The 23,429-nt window shown below is 46.6% G+C and overlaps 1 protein-coding gene across 1 annotated transcript in view; it reads right to left on the reverse strand.

The window, feature by feature from the left end:
- The window catches only part of JAK3 (Janus kinase 3), a 712,213-nt gene that overhangs the window by 313,150 nt on the left and 375,634 nt on the right, over nucleotides 1-23,429 (reverse strand). The window lies entirely within an intron of this gene.

Consider the following 23,429-nt stretch of genomic DNA (forward strand, 5'->3'; position numbering starts at 1 on the left):
AAAAAAATGCTTTGCATGTATTGATATCCATATAGGTTAGCAAGAAATATCCAGTGGGTGTTTGCTCCTTTAGTCAATATACCACTCTTATGTCAAATATACATCAAAAATCAATACACGCCCTAGAAGAAGCGACGGCGAAAAGTATGTAAGGCATCAACGCTGTCAATATGTCAGGTCTTGTATGCACTTTGTGGCATTTTATAGTCAATGCTTTGTTTGCATGTTATAATCGCTTGTAGCTATTATTAGGTCTAGACTAGAGAGACCTTTGATTCATGCAATTCAGGCTGAATTCACACAACAGGTTCCCATGTCTGAATACGGACCACAATGCACAAGTGATACCTGGATGTGTGTCCGATCTTAGCAGAATTTAAAAGTCTTGTAGGTCAGTGGGACATCATATGTGCTTGTGATCCTGGGTATGGCTTCTGTCGCACTGGAGTGAAGCTCTATCACATCTTTTGATGTAATAAATAAGACTCATTATTTACATTTGACTTGTGTGTGTTTTTGGAACAGCTGATATATTCAAATAGGTCACACAATTATCTAATGGGATTTTACTAGCTTGCGTACTGTATATCTTTTAACCCCTGTGTACTATATTTTTTAGTGTACTGGAAAATAGGGAAAAAATTCCAAGTGCATTAAAATTGCAAAAAAATGCACTTCCATGATCACTGCTTTTTTTTTAACATGTTCACTATATGGTAAAACTGATCCTGCTTTACGATTCCTCAGGTCAGTACGAGTACTCAGATACCAAACATGTATAATTTATTTTTTATTTAAGTGTTGAAAAGAGATTTGGAAATTTGTAAACAAAGAAAAAGGGTTTTGCTTTTGTCGCCATTTTCCAAAAACCATAATATTTTTATTTATCGATAGATGGGGCTGTGTGAGGGCCTTTTTTGATCACCTCTTATTGCATTTTATTGCAATGTTGCAGAGACAAAAAAAGGTAATTTTGGCGGTTTAACATTCTTTGCTCATTACGCCGTTTACCGATTAGATTAATCCCTTCCCAACATGTGCCATATACACTGTGTTCCAAATTATCATGCAAATAATATTTCCTCATATTTTCTCTAAATTACCTATCTGAATTGCAGTCATTGTTTTTTTCCAGTCATCTACTATTCTAGTATAATTGCAATGTTTTGGAACAAACTGCCTATGAAGACAGTATCTTTTTAAAAAAAATAAACACTCAAAATGCATGTTCCAAATTATTATGCACAGCAGAGTTTTCAACCTTTTTTAAAATTTTGAACAAAAAAATGGCCAATTGTGAAGTTATAAGCATTATCAGCTTATTACAAAATGAAATCAAACAGTTTTCAAGTGAAAACTTTATTCTAGGTGATGTTACATTTGCACATAAGACCCCTTGTTCGAAAGAAGCTTCTGAACTCTCTCGTCCATTGAATTTGTCAGTTTTTGGATGGTTTCTGCTTCAATTGTTTTGCATGTGGACAGAATACCCTCCCAGAGCTGTTGCTTAGTTGTGAACTGCCTCCCGCCACCATAGACACTCCTTTTGATGATGCTCCAGAGGTTCTCAATGGGGTTGAGGTCAGGGGAAGATGGTGGCCACCCATAAGTTTGTCCTCTTTTATGCCCATAGCAGCCAGAGATGCAGATGTGTTTTTTGCAGCATGAGATGGTGCATTATCATGCATGAACATGATCTTGCTGAAGAAAGCACGGTTCTTCCTCTTGAACCATGGCAGGAAGTGTTGTTTTAGAAACTGCACATAGATTATGGAGTTCATCTTTACCCCTTCAGGGATCATAAAGGGGCCGACAATCTCTCTCCCCACGATTTCAGCCCAAAACATTACTCCACCTCCTCCTTGTTGGCGCCTTAGCCGTGTTTTCATGGGGTGTCCATCAACCAGCCATCCTCCACTCCATCCATTTGGACCATCGAGCATTGCACGGCACTCATCGGTGAACAAAACAGTTTGGAAGTCAGTATTCATGTATCGTTTGGCCCACTGGAGCCGTTTCTGCTTGTGTGCAGTGGATAGAGGTGGTCGACAGGATGGCTTACTCACAGTTGCAAACCTCTGAAGGACCATGCATCTTGTTGTTCTGGGGACGTTGGAGGCACCATCAAAAACAAAAAAAATTCTAACCTTATCACTCCTAAACTCTTTGTGCATAATAATTTGGAACACAGTGTATATACTGCTCTGCAGGAGCTATGTTCCTGCAAACAGTAGTATATGTACGGTGGCAATATCAGGCGGCCTCCCGCTGAGCGCCACGGAGATCGGGTGCTTTTGTCAGTTGTGTGTGCTAGCACCAATTGTGGGCATTTAACCCTTCTGATGCTGCTATCAGTAGTGACAGCAACATAGAGGAGCATCACGCAGGGAATGAAATCCCTGCATGCTTCCATCAGGACAACGTGATGCAATTGCATTGTACTGATGGTCTCCATGGAGACCCCCAGCCGCAAGATGGCCGTGGGCAGTGGCATAACTTGAAACTCATGGGCCCCGATGCAAAAGCGCCAATGGGGCCCCCAAGTATTTTAAATCTTTAATAGCAATAGCCTTTTTTTATAGGCCAAAGGAACTTTTATGGCCCCCTAGGCTCCAGGGCCCGGGTGCGATCGCAACCCCTGCACCTGTTGTAGTTACGCCCCTGGCTGTGGGGTCCTTCCACAGGAGCTGACGTGCCTCCTTCCCTGCTTGTCAGATGCTGCTCCGATACTCTGCTGTGCAGAAGCATTGCATAGTATCAGAGCAGTAATCTGATGCTAAACACTGATGTCCCAAAATGGGAAATATAAAAAAAATATTGTTAAAAAGTGTAAAAAAAAATTAATTTAAATCCCCAAATAAAGAGCAAAAAAAAGAAAGAAATATGTTTCCAATAAATACATTTATTTGTGTAAATAAAAAAATAAACAATTAAAGTACACATATTTGGTATCACGTCGTCTGTAATGACGCGCTCTATAAAACTGTCCCACTAGTTAGCCCCTTCAGTGAACTCCATTAAAGAAAGAGGCAAGAAACAATGATTTATCATCATACAGCCAAACAAAAAGTGCAATGAAACGCGATCAAAAATATGAATGTAAATATAAATGGTATCGCTGAAAACATCATCTTGTCCCGCAAAAAACAAGCTGCTATACAGTTCCATTATCAGAAAAATAAAAAAATTGTAACTATCAGAATAAAGTGATGCAAAAATAAAAGTTTTTTCTATAAAATTTTTATTGTGTAAAAGCACCAAAAAAAAAAAAAAACTATATAAATTTGGTATCACTGTAATCATACTGACCCGAGGAAGAAAGCTGTTTTACCAATTTTACTACACGCGGCATGGTATAAAAAAAATAAACAAAAAGCAATTTCTGAATTGCTGTTTTTGTTCATTCTGTCTTCTAAAAATCGGAATAGAAAGCAATCAAAAAATGTCATGTGCCTGAAAATGGTACCAATAAAAATGTCAGTCATCCCACAAAAAACAAGCCAAAAAATGACTCTGTCTGCCAAGATATGGAAAAATTACAGCTCTCAAAATATGGTGATGCAAAAACTAGTTTTTGCACTAAAATAAGCCTTTTAGCGTGTGACAGAAGCCAAACATAAAAAGCAGATATAAATCTGGTATCGCTGTAATTGCACTGGCTTGAAAAATAAAGTCAACTAATCACTTATACAGCACGAAGAATGGCATTAAAAATAAATGAAACCAATTCTTCACGTGCTGTCGATTTTTTCATTCTGCCTCCCAAAGATCGCAGTAAGGCTTGGTGCACATTTATCTTGAGCTCTAAGCTGAGCGCTTACATCGGGGTTTGTGTCTATATCTCTGAAATGCAGACAGAACCCCCCACAGAAAATTGCCTATATTGAGGCAGATGGAGGCACTGCGGACCCCATAGGAATTATGATCCGGTGGTGTCCGTCCTTTTAGGATTGCATAAAAGTGCCGTCGGCCACAGTTTTGTGCATTTCTGAAAAGAAGTACACCCCTGAACAGAGTCCAGAGTAACTTGGAGATTTAGCTGGAAACCCTGATGTAAGTGCTCACCGTAGAGCACGAGAAAAATGTGATCATAAATGTGCGGAGCGCCCCACACCGCCGCAGGGCCGAGGGGTACCCGGAGCCGGGCCTCTGGGTCTCAGTCCTGGGGTTGTCACGGTGGCTAGACCCGGTCCGTGGCCCTGTCCGTCAGTGGGGGACGTCCGGTGAAATAGGTGGTGATAATGGTGGTGTAACGGTGCAGTCGTGGGGTGCAGGTCGCGGTAAATAACGAGGACACCAGGTTGCAGTCTCTTTACCTCTTTACTGGAGATCTCTGAGTCCTCAGTCCAGAACACGGTTCACCAGGCTGCGCAAGTCCGGCCGGTCCAATGGCACCTCCAGAGTTCTCTTCACAGGTGGAAATCAGTGCCTTCCTTCTTAGCGCTAAGTGTTGTAGTCCTTCCCTGCTGTGCTCACGGAAAGTACCCCACAACTGTTGTGTCTGTTTCTTAAGTTCCCTCACAACTCGATTAACTGGTCTTCTGCTAATCTTCCGTCCCTTCCTGATGTTACAGTAAGAACGGCACCCGTTTGTCAGGTAGGCCTGGAGTTCTTCCGGGACCCTAGAGACGCCCCTCTCCCGCAATTGCCCCCCAAGACTTCATAGGTGATATGTGGTAGACAGCCCGCCTGAGACTGACTGTCCTGCCGCTGTTTGGAGTATGGCTTAAAGCTGTATATTATTCCACTCCCTCGGCGTTCCGGCCACCGGTAATGCGCCTCAGCAAGGTGCTGCCTCTTTCAACAAAACCCTTGCTGGTATTCTCCTTCTGCTTGATCTCGTTTCTCACTCAGCACAATCTATCTCGCTTCTAGTCCTTTCTTGGGCACCACCGCTATGCTGAGCAGGCACGGTCCCGTTACGTTCTTTCCAATGCCAAGCCTCTGCCAGGATCCCACCCCTGGCAGAGACCCTACTGTCTCTTCCTCCACAACACCCTCTCTCACTAGGTGTTGCTTCGTTCAATCCAGTCAGCGTTCTAACTAACTTCCTGCCTGACCCCCAGTTTACCCACTATGGTGGGGAGTGGCCTAATGAATAGCACCCTTAGCTCCCCCCGGAGGCCCTGCTGTGAAACATATTGGTGTCTGTGATACCTGTTCAGAGGAACTCCTTCAGTGCCATCGAACGCACCATGGCTCCCCTTAGTGGCGGAGCCACAGTACTGCAACGACCAGGACTCTGGGGCGCTGCACTCCCCCCTGGTTAAACACAGTACTCCGGGACTGGGAAGAAAAACAACAATACAGATTAGCAAAAAGACATACAATTTTGTTGAGTGCAAAACAATAAGTATACTTGAACAGGCTTCCCTTTATGGGAGGTGAGGACACTTTAACGTTACAAACATAGTCAACATTGTAAATTACAGGCTATACATAACTCCTGCTACCCAACCGGGTATTCTACTTAGTGCAAACTCTGGACCAATAAATTAACATTGCCTTTAAGAAACATACACTCTTAGTTTACCAAAGGCCTTCCTATAATCACATTACATGGCAAGGTAACTTCACATTCTCCTACTTTTGAACCTGCAGGACCGCCTGTCCCTATGGCACCAGACCTACTGCCTCTCCTTTCTTTTACAGGACCGCCCCGTTCAGCCAGGGCCTACTGCCTTTCGCTACTATACATAGTATAGACATAACATTCCTTTCAGTTTGAGAACATGGAGCCCACTCTGCTTGGCTCCTATAAGGACTCACTCTCTAACCCCTACGGGTTCACTTTCTGTCCTTAGTAACAAGTACCTTTCTATGGGGACGCAGGGTTTACCTTCTATCCTCACCTTCATTATTACTTTCTTACGTTTCTAGCTATGCAGAACTCTAGTCTACCTCAACAGGCTTTCTGCATCTTTCCTTTTGAAGAACATTATTCAAGCTTCACATTTCAAACATATTAAACACATATAACTTTTCATGTAAAACGGTTACATTTCTTTCAGGGCATCATCATAACACTACTGTTCGAAAACAGTATCACTTTTCAAGTTCAATTCCACACATCCCCTTTAAGAGGAGATCAAGTCTTTCTGAGGTAGCTCGTCTTCTCAGCCTACTAGTTCATGCAAAGGTTCCGGAATGGCATCTTCGCAAAGTGTCTTTAACTAAAACCAGTAGGAAGCACCTTTAAGAAGGTGCAAACTATTTACAGGAAAGTTCGAATCATGCACAGTCCATGATCACTGCAGTTTGTGTAACTTTGTGCAAAACTTCTGGAAAACAACAATAGTGACCCCGGGTCAACAAAGGGGTCACCTTTTAAAGTTTACCCTGGACGGGTTTAGCAGCAACAGGAACAAAAGAACAAACAGTAACTATTTACATTTTCCATAAGGCAATAAAATCTTACTGGGGTTCTGTGGAAGGCGACCTCTTATCCGGCCTCACCAGGCCAACAGACCGCCCCGGTGAGCCAGGACGCCGTTCCGGTCCCAGTAATGATAAAATCCCTCGCCGGGAGGTCCTCCTTGTCGGCAGGTGCACCCGTCCCTCTGGGGTGCGGCGATGTTGGACTTCTCGCGGTTCTGCGGGGCCGGGTTCCGCTACCTTCCTCATGGGATCATCCCCCCCTGGTGTTCCCGCAGCAGCCTGGAGGGCGACGCATCGCTGGACACTTCGGGCGAACCAGCCCATCTCGCCAGTGCCCCTTCTCCAACTCGTATAGGTGACGGCGTCTCCCGGCTCCAGGTCACGATCGAACCTCCCGCTGCAAGGCTCCACTTCCTCCCGGTCTACCCGGACCTGTATTGGCTCCCCAATTTCTTGTATCACTCCTCTTCCGTGCCGGGGATTGAAGGCCACCACAACACCCCAGTGTGATGGCGAGATCTCGGGGGCACTAATCAAATCAACTTGCTCCGCAGGCTGGGGCCGGCTCCGCCACTCTGCCATAAGGCGCCGTAAGTGCTCAGCATCCGGCATGATTTTCAGGCCCTGTGCGGGTTGCGTACCTTCCGCCGCGGCCGGGTTAGCGGCAACAGGAGACAACTCGATCTCGGTGGGCTGGCCCACCCGGGTGAGGGCACGGGCATCGGCCTTCAGTCGGCGGGCCAGCTGTCGGGCCTCGGCTGCAGCCACACATTCTTCGGACAGCGGCACAGGGGGTCGGCCCAGCAGTGGCTCGGTGAGGGTCAGACCCCGCAGCATTGGCGTTTCGGAGCCTGTCTCAGCTTGTGCGGCCTCGGACTGGGCCGGGTCAGCTCCGCGTGGTGCTCCTGGTGCCGCCATTTCTTGTTCTTTTCCCGCGTCTTCCTCCCGCGGCCTCTTCCGTGGGCGGCCCCGTCCCCATGGTCTCCACCCTCCGGCCAGGATCAGGAGGCGGACCTCGGCTGTTGACGGGCACGTCCTCAACACACAGAAATACTTAGACTGGGCGGCCATAGTTGTTCGCGCTCCCCAGCTCGTCTACGCCCACTCCACGCCCCTCTTCTCTTCCTGCGCTCTCCTCAGCACTGCAATGGCGGCGGATTTTGGCGCGAACTCTTAGCGGCAAATGGCGCAGCACACAGTTCTCTCAATAAAGTACAGTTCAAGCACAACAAATCACAGTTCCAAGGCACACATGACCTGATTCTTCAGGCTTAAGTAGATCCTGTTCGTGACGCCAAATTGCGGAGCGCCCCCACACCGCCGCAGGGCCGAGGGGTACCCGGAGCTGGGCCTCTGGGTCTCAGTCCTGGGGTTGTCACGGTGGCTAGACCCGGTCCGTGGCCCTGTCCGTCAGTGGGGGACGTCCGGTGAAATAGGTGGTGATAATGGTGGTGTAACGGTGCAGTCGTGGGGTGCAGGTCGCGGTAAATAACGAGGACACCAGGTTGCAGTCTCTTTACCTCTTTACTGGAGATCTCTGAGTCCTCAGTCCAGAACACGGTTCACCAGGCTGCGCAAGTCCGGCCGGTCCAATGGCACCTCCAGAGTTCTCTTCACAGGTGGAAATCAGTGCCTTCCTTCTTAGCGCTAAGTGTTGTAGTCCTTCCCTGCTGTGCTCACGGAAAGTACCCCACAACTGTTGTGTCTGTTTCTTAAGTTCCCTCACAACTCGATTAACTGGTCTTCTGCTAATCTTCCGTCCCTTCCTGATGTTACAGTAAGAACGGCACCCGTTTGTCAGGTAGGCCTGGAGTTCTTCCGGGACCCTAGAGACGCCCCTCTCCCGCAATTGCCCCCCAAGACTTCATAGGTGATATGTGGTAGACAGCCCGCCTGAGACTGACTGTCCTGCCGCTGTTTGGAGTATGGCTTAAAGCTGTATATTATTCCACTCCCTCGGCGTTCCGGCCACCGGTAATGCGCCTCAGCAAGGTGCTGCCTCTTTCAACAAAACCCCTGCTGGTATTCTCCTTCTGCTTGATCTCGTTTCTCACTCAGCACAATCTATCTCGCTTCTAGTCCTTTCTTGGGCACCGCCGCTATGCTGAGCAGGCACGGTCCCGTTACGTTCTTTCCAATGCCAAGCCTCTGCCAGGATCCCACCCCTGGCAGAGACCCTACTGTCTCTTCCTCCACAACACCCTCTCTCACTAGGTGTTGCTTCGTTCAATCCAGTCAGCGTTCTAACTAACTTCCTGCCTGACCCCCAGTTTACCCACTATGGTGGGGAGTGGCCTAATGAATAGCACCCTTAGCTCCCCCCCGGAGGCCCTGCTGTGAAACATATTGGTGTCTGTGATACCTGTTCAGAGGAACTCCTTCAGTGCCATCGAACGCACCATGGCTCCCCTTAGTGGCGGAGCCACAGTACTGCAACGACCAGGACTCTGGGGCGCTGCAAATGTTATGTAAAATGTTCCCAATAAAAGCTTAAACTCAATGCACAAAAAAAGCAAGCCCTCACTCAGGTCCATCATCTGTTAATGGAAATATAGGGGGTACTTCCACGTTACTGGCAGCACAAAAGTTCTGGAAAAGCGAAATGGCTCCTTGCCCTCCCACAAAAGAAATTCAGCAAATTATCTGCTCCCAAATCCAAATGCCCCTCTCCCTTCTGAGCCCCAGTGTGCCTAAACCACATTTAGCGCCCACATGTTTGGCATTTCTGTAGTGATGAGAGCCCACATTATTTACAGGGGCGTGTCTCCAAAACCATGAGCTGGGCATAATGTACTGATCATTACAGCGTATTGGTCACTACAATGGCAGTTTGCAATTTTCACTAAGCAACATCCACTGCTGCTTGTTTCTGGAAAACACCCATGGAGTCAAAATCATCACTACACCTGTAGATAAATTCCCAAAGGGTTATAATTTCCAAAATGGGGTCACTTGATGGGGGATTCTGCTCTTCTAGCAATTAGGGGCTCTATATATAGAGTCAGCAAACTTTTCTAGGAAAATCTGCGGTTCAGGAGGCAAATAGAGTTCCATCCATACAACGTCTTTCCCTATGGCTAAGTAGTGTTATACAGCCACGTATGATGTATTGCCACGTTCAGTAGAAATTGTGGGACAAATGTTGGTACCATTTTTATCCATTTCCCAGTATGACAATGTAAAAATTGGGGCTAACACACAATCTTGGTGGTAAAAATGTAAATTATTTTATATTCACTGCCTAATGGTATAAAGGTCTGTTACACACCTGTGATGTTAATATAATAACTGCACCCATAGATGAATTAAGGGCATAAAAATAAAAAGTTTGAAAATTGCAAAACTTTCAAAATTTTCGTCAAATTTCCATTTTTTTCTCAAATGAACAGAAGTCATATCAAAGAAATTTTACCACTGTCATGAACTTCAGTATGTCTCAAGAATACAATCTCAGAATAAGTGGGATCCATTGAAGCGTTCAAGAGTTATTACCTCATAAAGTGACAGTGGTCAAAATTGTAAAAATTGGCCTGTCAGGAAGGTGAAAATAGGCTTCAGGGTGAAGGGGTTATTAACTTTACATTTTGATAGATCGGACTTTTACAACTGCAGCAATACCAAATATATGAATTTTTTTTAATTGTTTATTTTTTATTGGGGCAAAAGGAGGTTGATTTGAACTTTTTTCCCATATTTTTAAAACATTTTTTCAGTCTGTTTAATAGTCTCCTTAGGGGACATGAAGCTGTGATTGTCTGATTGCTTGTGCTATGCACTGCTAAATATAGCTAGAATCACGATCTCCTATGAATGCCAGACACAGGCTGGCTTTCATGGCATAATCGCAATGACAGGCACGGGGGGTCGTCAGCAGACCCCCAGCTGTCATGACCAAACATCAGCACCCTGAAATCAAATCATAGGGGCGGCAATAGGAGTGTGGAATGATGTGCTCCCGGCCGTCGCATGTCAAATGCCACTGTCAGAGCTTAGCTCCACCTGCAGCTATTAAAGGCACATGTTGGATGATTAAAGCAGCCTTCATGAACGAGGAAATATGTGGGAAATGTGAAAGAGCCCACATGAAAGGCCAAAGTCACACTAGAGCGTAATACGGACGAGTGCTCTGCAATAAAAAATTGCATAGCACTCGGACCGGTATTCTTCTATGAGGCAGCTCACATCACCATTTTTTTCCTCGGCCGTTTTCAGTGTGCGAGTGAAATTGCAGCATGCTGCAATTGTCACCGACACTCGGCCAAGTCTCTGCTCACTCGCGCCCATATAAGCCTATGGGTGCGAGTGAGACAACGCACATCATTCAGATATCATCCGAGTGATGCGAGAGGCTCGGAGCACAGACACATGACACTCGGCTCCTGCTGACAGCAGAGCAGGAGCCGAGTGTCATTAGCATATAGCATCCAATGCTCTTGCATAGGATGCAATACGCTAGTGTGACCCCGGCCAAAGGCAGAGACATGACACATGACATAAATGTACTTCATATGTCATGAAGAGTTTAATTAATAGTTAATTAGAAAGTGTCTGGGTAGGATAACATTGTATCCGCACAATGTTTTTTGCAGCAGTTTTCCAAAATGACACAAAAATGTTATTGTTTTAGAAAATTGCATCAATTTTGGAGAACAGTGCTAAAATATGGACCACGGTACAATTGAGGTAACCCATCTTGATGATTATGCCAAAAACTTCTTTTATTTAATTTCCAAATGTAAAGTGATGGATCCATCAACAGCATAGTATTTTGTGATAGTTTATAAATGGGTTTGCTTCTTTTGCTTACTCTAAATATTATACATTGGGGAAAAAAGTATTTTGTCAACCACCAATTGTGCAAGTTTTCCCACTTAAAGGGAACCTGTCACCTGAATTTGGCGGGACCGGATTTGGGTCATATGGGCGGGGTTTTCGGGTGTTTGATTCACCCTTTCCTTACCCGCTGGCTGCATGCTGGCCGCAATATTGGATTGAAGTTCATTCTCTGTCCTCCGGAGTACACGCCTGCGCAAGGCAAGATTTCCTTGTGCAGGCATGTACTACGGAGGACAGAGAATGAACTTCAATCCAATATTGCAGCCAGCATGCAGCCAGCGGGGAAGGAAAGGGTGAATCAAACACCCGAAAACCCCGCCCATATGACCCAAAACCGGTCCCGCCAAATTCAGATGACAGGTTCCCTTTAAAAAGTGTATTGGGGTATTTTGGGCAGCCCTGTCACTCACTGCATAGGCAAACACTATGGGTGACCCACTTCCTAATAATGGGAACATTATTTTCAGAAGGCCTTCCTGTACATCTCTTCAAAGGGGATTGGGGTGCGTCCAAATTTTGGGCAGCCTTGACACTCACTGCATACGCAATAACAGTATAGGAAACCCATTGTTTAATAATGGGAACAACAAAGCATAGCTGGCTGATGGCTTTCTAAGAATAGTGAGGGCCAACTGCTGGCCCTTTAAGAATAGTAAAGGCCGCCTGATGGCCCTATAAAAATAGGCTTTGTGACTTTCAGAGTCCCTCCTTCATAAATTAAACTGGATGTGTCTGATGATGTGTCACACACCACATGGCCAGATAAGGTTGTAAAATGGTAAAATGACATTTCCCAGTGAATGCATTTGTCTTGGTTGAAAGCAATTCTAAAGTTTAAAAATGCATGAAAAACGCAACATGTGAACATAGCCCAAGATGTAAAGGAGCATTTTTGTTTTTGTTTATTTATTTTGCAAGATATTACCCTGGAAAGGATGTTCCTTAACATATTTTCCAGGAAAATCCATTTTGGGGGGCTGCTGGAAAACTTTTCCCATTACATTAGGGTTGTTCCTCAGGTTGAGCACCCGAGCATTCCAATTTGATCGACCTGAGCAATGAGCACCCGAGCATTTTGGTGCTCGCCCATCTCTAATGTTAAGTAAATGCGCTCAATACTTGATCGGGGCTCCTTTGGAATCAATTTCTGCATCTATGCAGCGTGGCGTGGCAATCAGCCTGTGGCACTGCTGAGGTATTATGGAAGCCCAGGTTGCTTTGATAGCAGCCTTCAGCTCGTCTGCATTGTTGGGTCTGGTGTCTCTCATCTTCCTCTTGATAATACCCCATAGATTCTCTATGGGGTTAAGGTCACGCGAGTTTGCTCGCCAATCAAGCACAGTGGTACTGTTAGCACCATGCTCACCACCGCCGCTTCCTCCTCCTTCGTTGCTCCCGCACTGCTGTGAGCTTCTTTCTGGTCTGGCTCCTGAAGCGTGCCTGCTCGGGCGTGTCAACGCTCTTCCTCCCTGTTGCCAGCTGCGCGCTCTGTCTCTTCCCATATGCATCTTAGGGATCGAGTGCGCGCACATTCCTCCACCTTATCCAGAACTGTGACCTGACCCGGCTGTATTGCCAGGCCAATAGGGGGCTGGCATTTGGTATTTCAGGCCGCCCTCCCCTTGTGGAGACGCCTGATTGTTGAGTTTTGCTCCCATTACCAGGCTCGTCCTTCTGCTCCTCGCTTATGCCCAGTATCTCTGTGTCTTAACCCCTTGCCTCCCTGTTTCTTTTTGCCCAGTATCTCTGTGTCTTAACCCCTTGCCTCCCTGTTTCTTTTTCAGTGTCCGTCTCTGCCCTGTGTCCTCCTGGAACCTGTTACCATCTCCTCCTCAGTCTCCTCATTAGTCTTCAGACCTTCTCCTCTTTGGTCTCCCTAGCCCTGTTGCCTCTTCTTGTGGTTACTCATCCTGCTTCTAACCCGCGTGGCTCTATCTCTCTTCCCTAGTCCCAGTCCCATCCCCTTGGTCCTGGCATCCGTGGTACTCGAGGCCTCTGAGCTTGCTCCCAAACTATCCCTGTATGGGGGTTGGTCCAATCTGGTGCGCTCACTTGGGGGAGGTTCAGTATCACAGTCCAGTGGGTCCACTCTTGGAACCTGCCAACTCCGGCATAACAGTACAATCAGGCCATGGACCCCGCTGGGACCTCTGCTCAGAAGGAGCTAGTATTTCTGCGAGAAAACCAGACTCGCATCATGTCTTTCATGAAGACAATGGATTCCTGCTTGTCTGCTTTACAGACCACGGATCCCAGTAATGCCTCCCAGTTAGCCAGTCTCCAGCAAGAGTTGGTCCAGCAGCGTGATACCCAGGCTCACATTTTATCCTATATGGCTTCCATGGATGACCGCCTGCTCTCCTTGCAGTCTGCCTCCTCGCAGTCACCATCCCGTGCCTCTGATCCCATGCCAGCTACTTTCCCCGTCTTGCTAAACCACCTCGTTATGGCGGTGACCCCAAGCTGTGTTGGGGTTTCCTTAATCAATGTCGCCTGCACTTTGAGTTGTTGCCCCAGCAGTATCCCACCGACCGGGCAAAGGTGGCTTTTATCGTGTCCCATTTGGAGGGAGAAGCCCTATCTTGGGTGAATCCTGTTTGGGAACGTGATGACCCCATTGTGTCCAGCATTGCTATCTTTCTGGACACCTTCTGGAGCGTTTTTGATGAACCTGAGTGTCTTGTCTCCGCCACGGAGTCCCTCTTTAATCTTCAGCAGGGCACTCTAACTGTTGGACAATATGCGATCCGCTTCCGCACATTGTCCTCGGAGCTGGGTTGGAACAACGAGGCCTTAGTTGGGGCTTTTTGGAGAGGGTTGTCTGGAAATATCAAAGATGAACTTGCTGGATGTGATACTCCAACCACTCTGGAGGATCTCATTTCGCTCGCCACGAGCATTGATTTACGCTTTCAGGAGCGTTCTTGAGAGGTTGCCAGGGAGAGGAGACCCTTTAGGCCTTCTTCCTCTTCTTCTGCCCTTAGATCACCCAGTCCTCGTCCTTCGGGTTCTTCCGGCAGCACTGCACCAGAGCCTATGCATGTAGACCTGGTTAAGTTGAACAACATCTGAGAGAGAGGTTGGCGCAGGGATTGTGCTTGTACTGCGGTGGAACATCTCATTTCCTGCGCTCATGTCCAGAGAGGCCGGGAAACGCCTCCACCTAGGTCAGGTAAGAGAGGCTTCTCTAGGTGTGTCAGACTCCTCTCCTCCCCTTACTCTTTCTGTTTGTCCAGGGTCAGAGACGTGGTTCTGAAGTGGCGTATGTGGATTCGGGCACGGCAGGCAATTTCATTCGGCTTAAGGAGGTGAAGAAATACCGGATCCCCGTGATCTCTTTAGAGCACCCTCATATGATTGCCTCCATAGATGGGAAATATCTGCAAGAGTCTGTCTCTATGGTTACTGAGCAACTGGTTCTGCAAATTGGGGCCTTAGATCAAGAGAAGATCGCCTTCTATGTCTTGCCCAACCTGTCTCATGCGCTGCTTCTCGGCCTTCCGTGGCTTCAGACACATGAGTCCGTTCTGGATTGGCATTCCAGTGAGGTCCTCTGGTGAGGACATCCATGTCAAGAGAGATGCCTAGGGTTGGTTCATCTGGTCACTTCTTCTCAACCTTCTTCTGGTCCTGCGGGACTGCCTTCCACCTATTGGTCCTTTTCAGATGTTTTTGATAAGGAGGCTGAGACCTTGCCACCTCATCGTCCCTATGACTACCCAGTAGAGTTACGACCTGGAACCAGCCCACCAAGGGGTCGAATCTATCCACTCTCTCTGGTCGAGACATCTGCCATGTCCGAGTATATCCATGAGAACCTTGCCAAGGGGTTTATATGAAAATCCTCCTGGCCCGCAGGTGCCGGCTTCTTCTTTGTACAAGATAAAGACGGTTCACTGCAGCCATGCATAGATTACCGAAGTCTGAATGACATCACGATTAAGAATAATTATCCTCTACCGCTCATCCCTGAGTTCTTCGATCGCCTGAGAGGGGCCAGGGTGTTCTCTAAATTAGACTTATGTGGAGCCTACAATCTCATTCGAATCTGCCCTGGAGATGAGTGGAAGACCGCGTTTAACACCCAGGAGTCAGGACGGTTGTTACGAGTACTTCGTCATGCCTTTCGGCCAGTGTAACGCTCCCGCGGTATTTAAGGAGTTTGTCAATGACATCTTTCGGGACCTGCTATACTCCTGCGTTGTGGTCTACCTGATATCCTCGCTTTTTCCCCGGATTTATCCTCTCACTGGAGGAGCATCCATCTGGTGCTGCAGCGTCTGCGAGAAAACTGTCTACACGCTAAGATGGAAAAGTGCATCTTCGAGCAGTCTTCCTTGCCCTTCTTGGGGTATATCGTCTCTGAGTCAGGACTGGAAATGGACCCTGAAAAATTGTCTGCGATCCTCCAGTGGCCACGCCCGGTTGGAGTAAAGGCTATTCAACGCTTCCTCGTGTAATAATTGTAGGGGATAACTCAGGAGACTCTTTGCGTGGAACAAGACAACTACAGGACACAGTTTTATAAGTGGTAAAGTCTATATTATCACACGGTGATTCAAACAGGTGCAGAGAGAAACTCAAGTCCACAACACTTGGTGCCAATATCAAATGCAGCTCAGCAGTCTATAGGAAACTTCAGAGGAAAATGCAATCACGCAGAAAGTCTATGAAGCACAATTATTCTTGAGGATACTTGACACGAATAAGTCCTTGCTTAGTCCAAAACACAGATAGATATGCTTATAAGGCAGTTCAAATAATATCTTAGCTCAACCAGGGAGGTCTGGGTAATAGTCTCAGGTTCTTGCAGAGCAGAAACAGCTTACATGTCCAGCAAATGCAGATGGAAGTTAACACGAGCAGCAGATGAAGGAGGATTACTGGAACTGGTGTATGCAGCAGGAACTCAGAGCAGAGTAGCAGGATAACCCCACAGGTTCACAGGAGCAGGTATATAGCCAGGGAGTCACCAGAGGTCAGGAGCTGGATGCAAGGCAGAATACTCTAGCACAGACTGAAGGCTGGGATGGAGTTTTATAGCAGGAAGACAAGTGCACATGAGACCAAAGACGCCATCTTGGAAAAGGGCAGTAATGCACAAAAAGGTAATAAAAAATGTTCAGAGTCCTGACATTACTCCATCCTTAGAAGCGGCCTCAGGACGATCCTGACCTGGTTTCTCAGGGAATCTCTGATGAAAACGAGAAATCTTCTGTTGGGCATTGATGTTGTCCACAGGTTCCCAAGAGTCTTCCTCAGGGGGATATCCCTGCCATCTTATCAGATATTGGAGCCGATTCCTGCGAATCCTGCAATCAACAATTTCCTCCACCACAAATTGTTCTTGCCCATCAATCACCACAGGCTGCAGAGGTAGCACAACACGTCCCTGGAAGGTATTAGGAGATACAGGCTTTAGTAAAGATACATGAAAAACTGGGTGTACCTTCATAGTCCTAGGCAGCTTCAGCCGGCAGGCCACAGAGCTCACAATACTGTTGATCTTGAAAGGGCCAATGAATTTCTGTCCAAGTTTTTGTGAAGGAACGTTTAACTTCAGATTCATAGTTGCTAACCACACGGAATCTCCTACCTTGTACATGGGTGCAGGTTTACGGAATCTATCAGCCGATCTCTTATAACGTTCTTGAGCTGTGATCAGGGATTCCTTCAGAACCTCCAGATTTTGCCTCATCGCAGTCAGCCTTTCCTCGACTGCCGGAATCGGAGAATTAATTGGAGACCTAGGTAAGATACACGGATGATAACCCAGATTGGCAAAGAAAGGTGTAAATTTAGTGGAGGCGCTCTGAGAATTGTTATAAGAAAATTCAGCTAACGGCAGCAACTCCAACCAATCATCCTGGAGATGGCTGACATAGCATCTTAGATATTGTTCCAGCGTCTGGTTGGTACGCTCAGTCTGACCATTTGTCTGGGGATGGTAAGCGGAAGAGAGACAGACATTAATATTGAGTGCAGAGCAAAACCCCTTCCAGAATCTTGAAGAAAGCAAGCAGCATGGATTCGGGATAAAACATCAGCCTTCCCATTACGAGAACCTGGACGGTACGAAATAACAAAGTTAAATTGATTTAAAAATAAGTACCAACGAGCCTGACGAGGAGAAAGACATCTAGCGGATCTAAGGAACTCTAAATTGCGATGGTCAGTGAGCACTATGATCTGTTGTGCCTCTCCTTGCAGATGATGCCTCCATTCTTTGAAAGCCGCAATAACAGCCAGCAATTCCTTGTCTCCCATGTCGTAATTCTTCTCTACTGAGGTTAGTCTACGGGAAAAGAAAGCACAAGGATGTAGCAGACCCTTTTCTCCAGTTTTTTGGGAGAGAATAGCCCCCAAAGCATTATCAGAAGCGTCCACCTCCACAATGAAAGAAAGTGTTGGATCTGGGTGTATCAACAGCGGTGCTGATGTGAAACAGATCTTCAGCCGATCAAAAGCTTCTTGAGCCTGTGATGACCACTTAAAGGGCTTTTCCTTCTTTGTCAAGGAAGTAATGGGACGGACAATATCAGAAAAATTTCGAATGAAGCGTCTGTAGAAATTTGCAAAACCAATAAAACGTTGGATCTCCTTAACGTTCTTGGGTACCGGCCAGTCAAGGATAGCCTGAATCTAACCAGATTCCATGTTCAGCCCCTGGGGAGAGATGATATAACCTAAGAACTGTATCTCAGAACGATGGAACTCGCTTTTCTCCGGCTTAATATACAGATGGTTCTCTTTCAGACATCTTAAAACAGTCTTGACATGTTCTTCATGTTCCTGTAGAGAGTCAGAAAAGACTAGTATATCGTCCAAATAGATCACTACAAACTGGTCCAGCAAATCTCTGAAAATGTCATTATGTCATTAGCAAGGTGTTGAGATGTTGCAGGGGCGTTACAAAGCCCGAAGGGCATCACAAGAGATTCAAAGTGTCCATACCGGCATCTGAATGCTGTCTTTCACTCATCCCCTGGATGAATATGCACCAAATTATAAGCCCCACGAAGATCCAGTTTAGAGAACACCTTAGCATGGCGGACTCTTTCCAGTAATTCGGGAATCAGAGGCAAAGGGTAACTGTCATGATCTCAATGGCAAGAGAACATAGCATAAGCATATATAGGAACTAGCTCTTGGAAGATGGGAACTGAGCTGACCATGAACTAAACCTAACGCACAACTAGCAGTGGCCGGGTAGCATGCCTACGTTGATTCTAGATGCCCAGCACCAGCCGGAGGACTAAATAATGCTAGCAGAGGAAAATATCAGTCCTAGCTCACCTCTAGAGAAATACCCCGAAAGGAGACAGAGGCCCCCCACATGTATCGGCGGTGAATAAAGATGAAATAACAAACGTAGTATGAAAATAGGTTTAGCAAATTTGAGGTCCACTTACTACATAGCAGAAGACAGAAAGGACACTTTCATGGTCAGCTGAAAACCCTATCAAAACACCATCCAGAAATTACTTTAAAACTCTGGCATTAACTCATAACACCAGAGTGGCAATTCCTGTTCACAAGAGCTTTCCAGACACAGTAACGAAACTACAGCTGTGAACTGGAACAAAAATGCAAAAACAAACATGGACAAGAGTCCAACTTATCTAGTAGTTGTCTAGGAGCAGGAACAAGCACAGAGAGGCTTCTGATAACATTGTTGACCGGCAAGCAACTAACAGAGCAGCAAGGTTATATAGCGACTCCCACATCTTGATGGGAACAGGTGAACAGAGAAGATGAAGACACCAGTTCAATTCCACCAGTAGCCACCGGGGGAGCCCAGAATCCAAATTCACAACAGTACCCCCCCCTCAAGGAGGGGGCACCGAACCCTCACCAGAACCACCAGGGCGATCAGGATGGGCCCTATGAAAGGCACGAACCAGATCAGAGGCATGAACATCAGATGCATTCACCCAAGAATTATCCTCCTGGCCGTATCCCTTCCACTTGACCAGATACTGGAGTCTCCGTCTGGAAACACGAGAGTCCAAGATTTTCTCCACAACGTACTCCAACTCACCCTCAACCAACACCGGAGCAGGAGGCTCAACGGAAGGCACAACCGGTACCTCATACCTGCGCAATAATGACCGATGAAAAACGTTATGAATAGAAAAGGATGCAGGGAGGTCCAAACGGAAGGAAACAGGGTTAAGAATCTCCAATATCTTATACGGGCCGATGAACCGAGGCTTAAACTTAGGAGAAGAGACCCTCATAGGGACAAAACGAGAAGACAACCACACCAAATCCCCAACACAAAGCCGAGGACCAACACGACGGTGGCGGTTGGCAAAAAGCTGAGTCTTCTCCTGGGACAACCTCAAATTGTCCACCACCTGCCCCCAGATCTGATGCAATCTCTCCACCACAGCATCCACTCCAGGACAATCCGAAGATTCCACCTGACCAGAGGAAAATCGAGGATGAAACCCCGAATTACAGAAAAACGGGGACACCAAAGTGGCAGAGCTGGCCCGATTATTGAGAGCGAACTCCGCCAATGGCAAAAAAGCAACCCAATCATCCTGGTCAGCAGACACAAAACACCTCAGATATGTCTCCAGGGTCTGATTAATCCGCTCGGTCTGGCCATTCGTCTGAGGATGGAAAGCGGACGAAAAAGATAAATCTATGCCCATCCTAGCACAGAATGCCCGCCAAAATCTAGACACGAATTGGGTCCCTCTGTCAGAAACGATATTCTCAGGAATACCATGCAAACGAACAACATTTTGAAAAAACAGAGGAACCAACTCGGAAGAAGAAGGCAACTTGGGCAGAGGAACCAAATGGACCATCTTAGAGAAACGGTCACACACCACCCAGATGACAGACATCTTCTGAGAAACAGGCAGATCTGAAATAAAATCCATCGAGATGTGCGTCCAAGGCCTCTTAGGAATAGGCAAGGGCAACAATAATCCACTAGCCCGAGAACAACAAGGCTTGGCCCGAGCACAAACGTCACAAGACTGCACAAAGCCTCGCACATCTCGTGACAGGGAAGGCCACCAGAAGGACCTTGCCACCAAATCCCTGGTACCAAAAATGCCAGGATGACCTGCCAACGCAGAAGAATGAACCTCAGAGATGACTCTACTGGTCCAATCATCAGGAACAAACAGTTTATCAGGTGGGCAACGATCAGGTCTATCCGCCTGAAACTCCTGCAAGGCCCGCCGCAGGTCTGGAGAAACGGCTGACAATACCACTCCATCCTTAAGGATACCTGTGGGCTCAGAGTTACCAGGCGAGTCAGGCTCAAAACTCCTAGAAAGGGCATCCGCCTTAACATTCTTAGAACCCGGTAGGTATGACACCACAAAATTAAACCGAGAGAAAAATAATGACCAGCGCGCCTGTCTAGGATTCAGGCGCCTGGCGGTCTCAAGATAAATCAAATTTTTGTGGTCAGTCAATACCACCACCTGATGTCTGGCCCCCTCAAGCCAATGGCGCCACTCCTCAAAAGCCCACTTCATGGCCAAAAGCTCCCGATTCCCAACATCATAATTCCGCTCAGCGGGCGAAAATTTACGGGAAAAGAAGGCACAAGGCCTCATCACGGAGCAGTCAGAACTTTTCTGCGACAACACTGCCCCAGCTCCGATCTCAGAAGCATCGACCTCAACCTGAAAAGGTAGAACAACATCAGGCTGACGCAACACAGGGGCAGAGGAAAAACGGCGCTTAAGCTCCCGAAAGGCCTCCACAGCATCAGGGGACCAATCAGCAACATCAGCACCCTTCTTAGTCAAATCGGTCAATGGCTTAGCAATATCCGAAAAACCAGCAATAAATCGACGATAAAAGTTAGCAAAGCCCAAAAATTTCTGAAGACTCTTAAGAGAAGAGGGCTGCGTCCAATCACAAATAGCTTGAACCTTGACAGGATCCATTTCAATGGAAGAGGGGGAAAAAATATATCCCAAAAAGGAAATCCTCTGTACCCCAAAAACACACTTAGAACCCTTCACACACAAAGAATTAGACCGCAAAACCTGAAAAACCCTCCTGACTTGCTGGACATGAGAGTCCCAGTCATCCGAAAAAATCAGAATATCATCCAGATACACAATCATAAATTTATCCAAATAATCACGAAAAATATCATGCATAAAGGACTGGAAAACTGACGGAGCATTTGAAAGACCAAAAGGCATCACTAAATACTCAAAGTGGCCCTCGGGCGTATTAAATGCGGTTTTCCACTCATCCCCCTGCCTGATTCGCACCAAATTATACGCCCCACGAAGGTCAATCTTAGAGAACCACTTGGCCCCCTTTATGCGAGCAAACAAATCAGTCAGCAACGGCAATGGGTATTGATATTTAACAGTGATTTTATTCAAAAGCCGATAATCAATACATGGTCTCAAAGAGCCGTCTTTTTTTGACACAAAGAAAAAACCGGCTCCTAAGGGAGATGACGATGGACGAATATGTCCCTTTTCCAAGGACTCCTTTATATATTCTCGCATAGCAGCATGTTCAGGCACAGACAGATTAAATAAACGACCCTTTGGGTATTTACTACCCGGGATTAAATCTATGGCACAATCGCACTCTCGGTGCGGAGGTAACGAACCAAGCTTGGATTCTTCAAAGACGTCACGATAGTCAGACAGGAACTCAGGAATTTCAGAGGGAATAGATGATGAAATGGAAACCACAGGTACATCCCCATGAGCCCCCTTACATCCCCAGCTCAACACAGACATAGCTCTCCAGTCGAGGACTGGGTTGTGAGATTGCAGCCAAGGCAATCCTAGCACCAAATCATCATGTAGATTATACAGCACCAGAAAGCGAATAATCTCCTGGTGATCCGGATTAATACGCATAGTTACTTGTGTCCAGTATTGTGGTTTTTTATTAGCCAATGGGGTGGAGTCAATCCCCTTCAGAGGAATAGGAGTCTCCAAAGGCTCTAAATCATACCCACAGCGTTTGGCAAAGGACCAATCCATAAGACTCAAAGCGGCGCCAGAGTCGACATAGGCATCCGTGGTAATAGATGACAAAGAGCAAATCAGGGTCACAGATAGAATAAACTTAGACGGTAAGGTGCAAATGGAAACAGATTTACCAAGCTTTTTAGTGCGCTTAGAGCATGCTGATATAACATGAGTAGAATCACCACAATAGAAACACAACCCATTTTTCCGTCTAAAATTCTGCCGCTCGCTTCGGGACAGAATTCTATCACACTGCATACTCTCTGGCGACTTCTCAGTGGACACCGCCAGATGGTGCACTGGTTTGCGCTCCCGCAAACGCCTATCGATCTGAATAGCCATTGTCATGGACTCATTCAGACCCGCAGGCACAGGAAACCCCACCATAACATCCCTAATGGCATCAGAGAGACCCTCTCTGAAAGTCGCCGCCAGGGCGCACTCATTCCACTGAGTAAGCACAGACCATTTACGGAATCTTTGGCAGTAAATTTCCGCTTCATCTTGCCCCTGAGATAGGGACATCAAAGTTTTTTCTGCCTGAAGCTCCAAATGAGGTTCGTCATAAAGCAACCCCAAGGCCAGAAAAAACGCATCCACATTGAGCAACGCAGGATCCCCTGGTGTCAATGAAAAAGCCCAGTCTTGAGGGTCGCCCCGGAGCAAGGAAATCACAATCCTGACCTGCTGTGCAGGGTCTCCGGCAGAGCGAGATTTCAGGGACAAAAATAATTTGCAATTATTTCGAAAATTCTGAAACCCAGATCTATTCCCCGAGAAAAATTCCGGCAAAGGAATTCTCGGCTCAGATACAGGTGCATGACAAACAAAATCTTGCAAATTTTGTACCTTCGTGGCGAGATTATTCAAACCTGCAGTTACACTCTGAAGATCCATTACAAACAGGTGGACACAGAGCCATTCAAAGATTAGAAGGAGAGAAAAAAAAAATAAAAATTTCAGCAGACTACTTATTTCTCTCCTTTCTCAGCCAAGGATTTTAACCCTTTAGTGGGCTGGTCAAACTGTCATGATCTCAATGGCAAGAGAACATAGCATAAGCATATATAGGAACTAGCTCTTGGAAGATGGGAACTGAGCTGACCATGAACTAAACCTAACGCACAACTAGCAGTGGCCGGGTAGCATGCCTACATTGATTCTAGATGCCCAGCACCAGCCGGAGGACTAAATAATGCTAGCAGAGGAAAATATCAGTCCTAGCTCACCTCT

Source organism: Ranitomeya variabilis, chromosome 1, assembly GCF_051348905.1.
Source record: "Ranitomeya variabilis isolate aRanVar5 chromosome 1, aRanVar5.hap1, whole genome shotgun sequence".
Lineage (NCBI taxonomy): Eukaryota > Metazoa > Chordata > Amphibia > Anura > Dendrobatidae > Ranitomeya > Ranitomeya variabilis.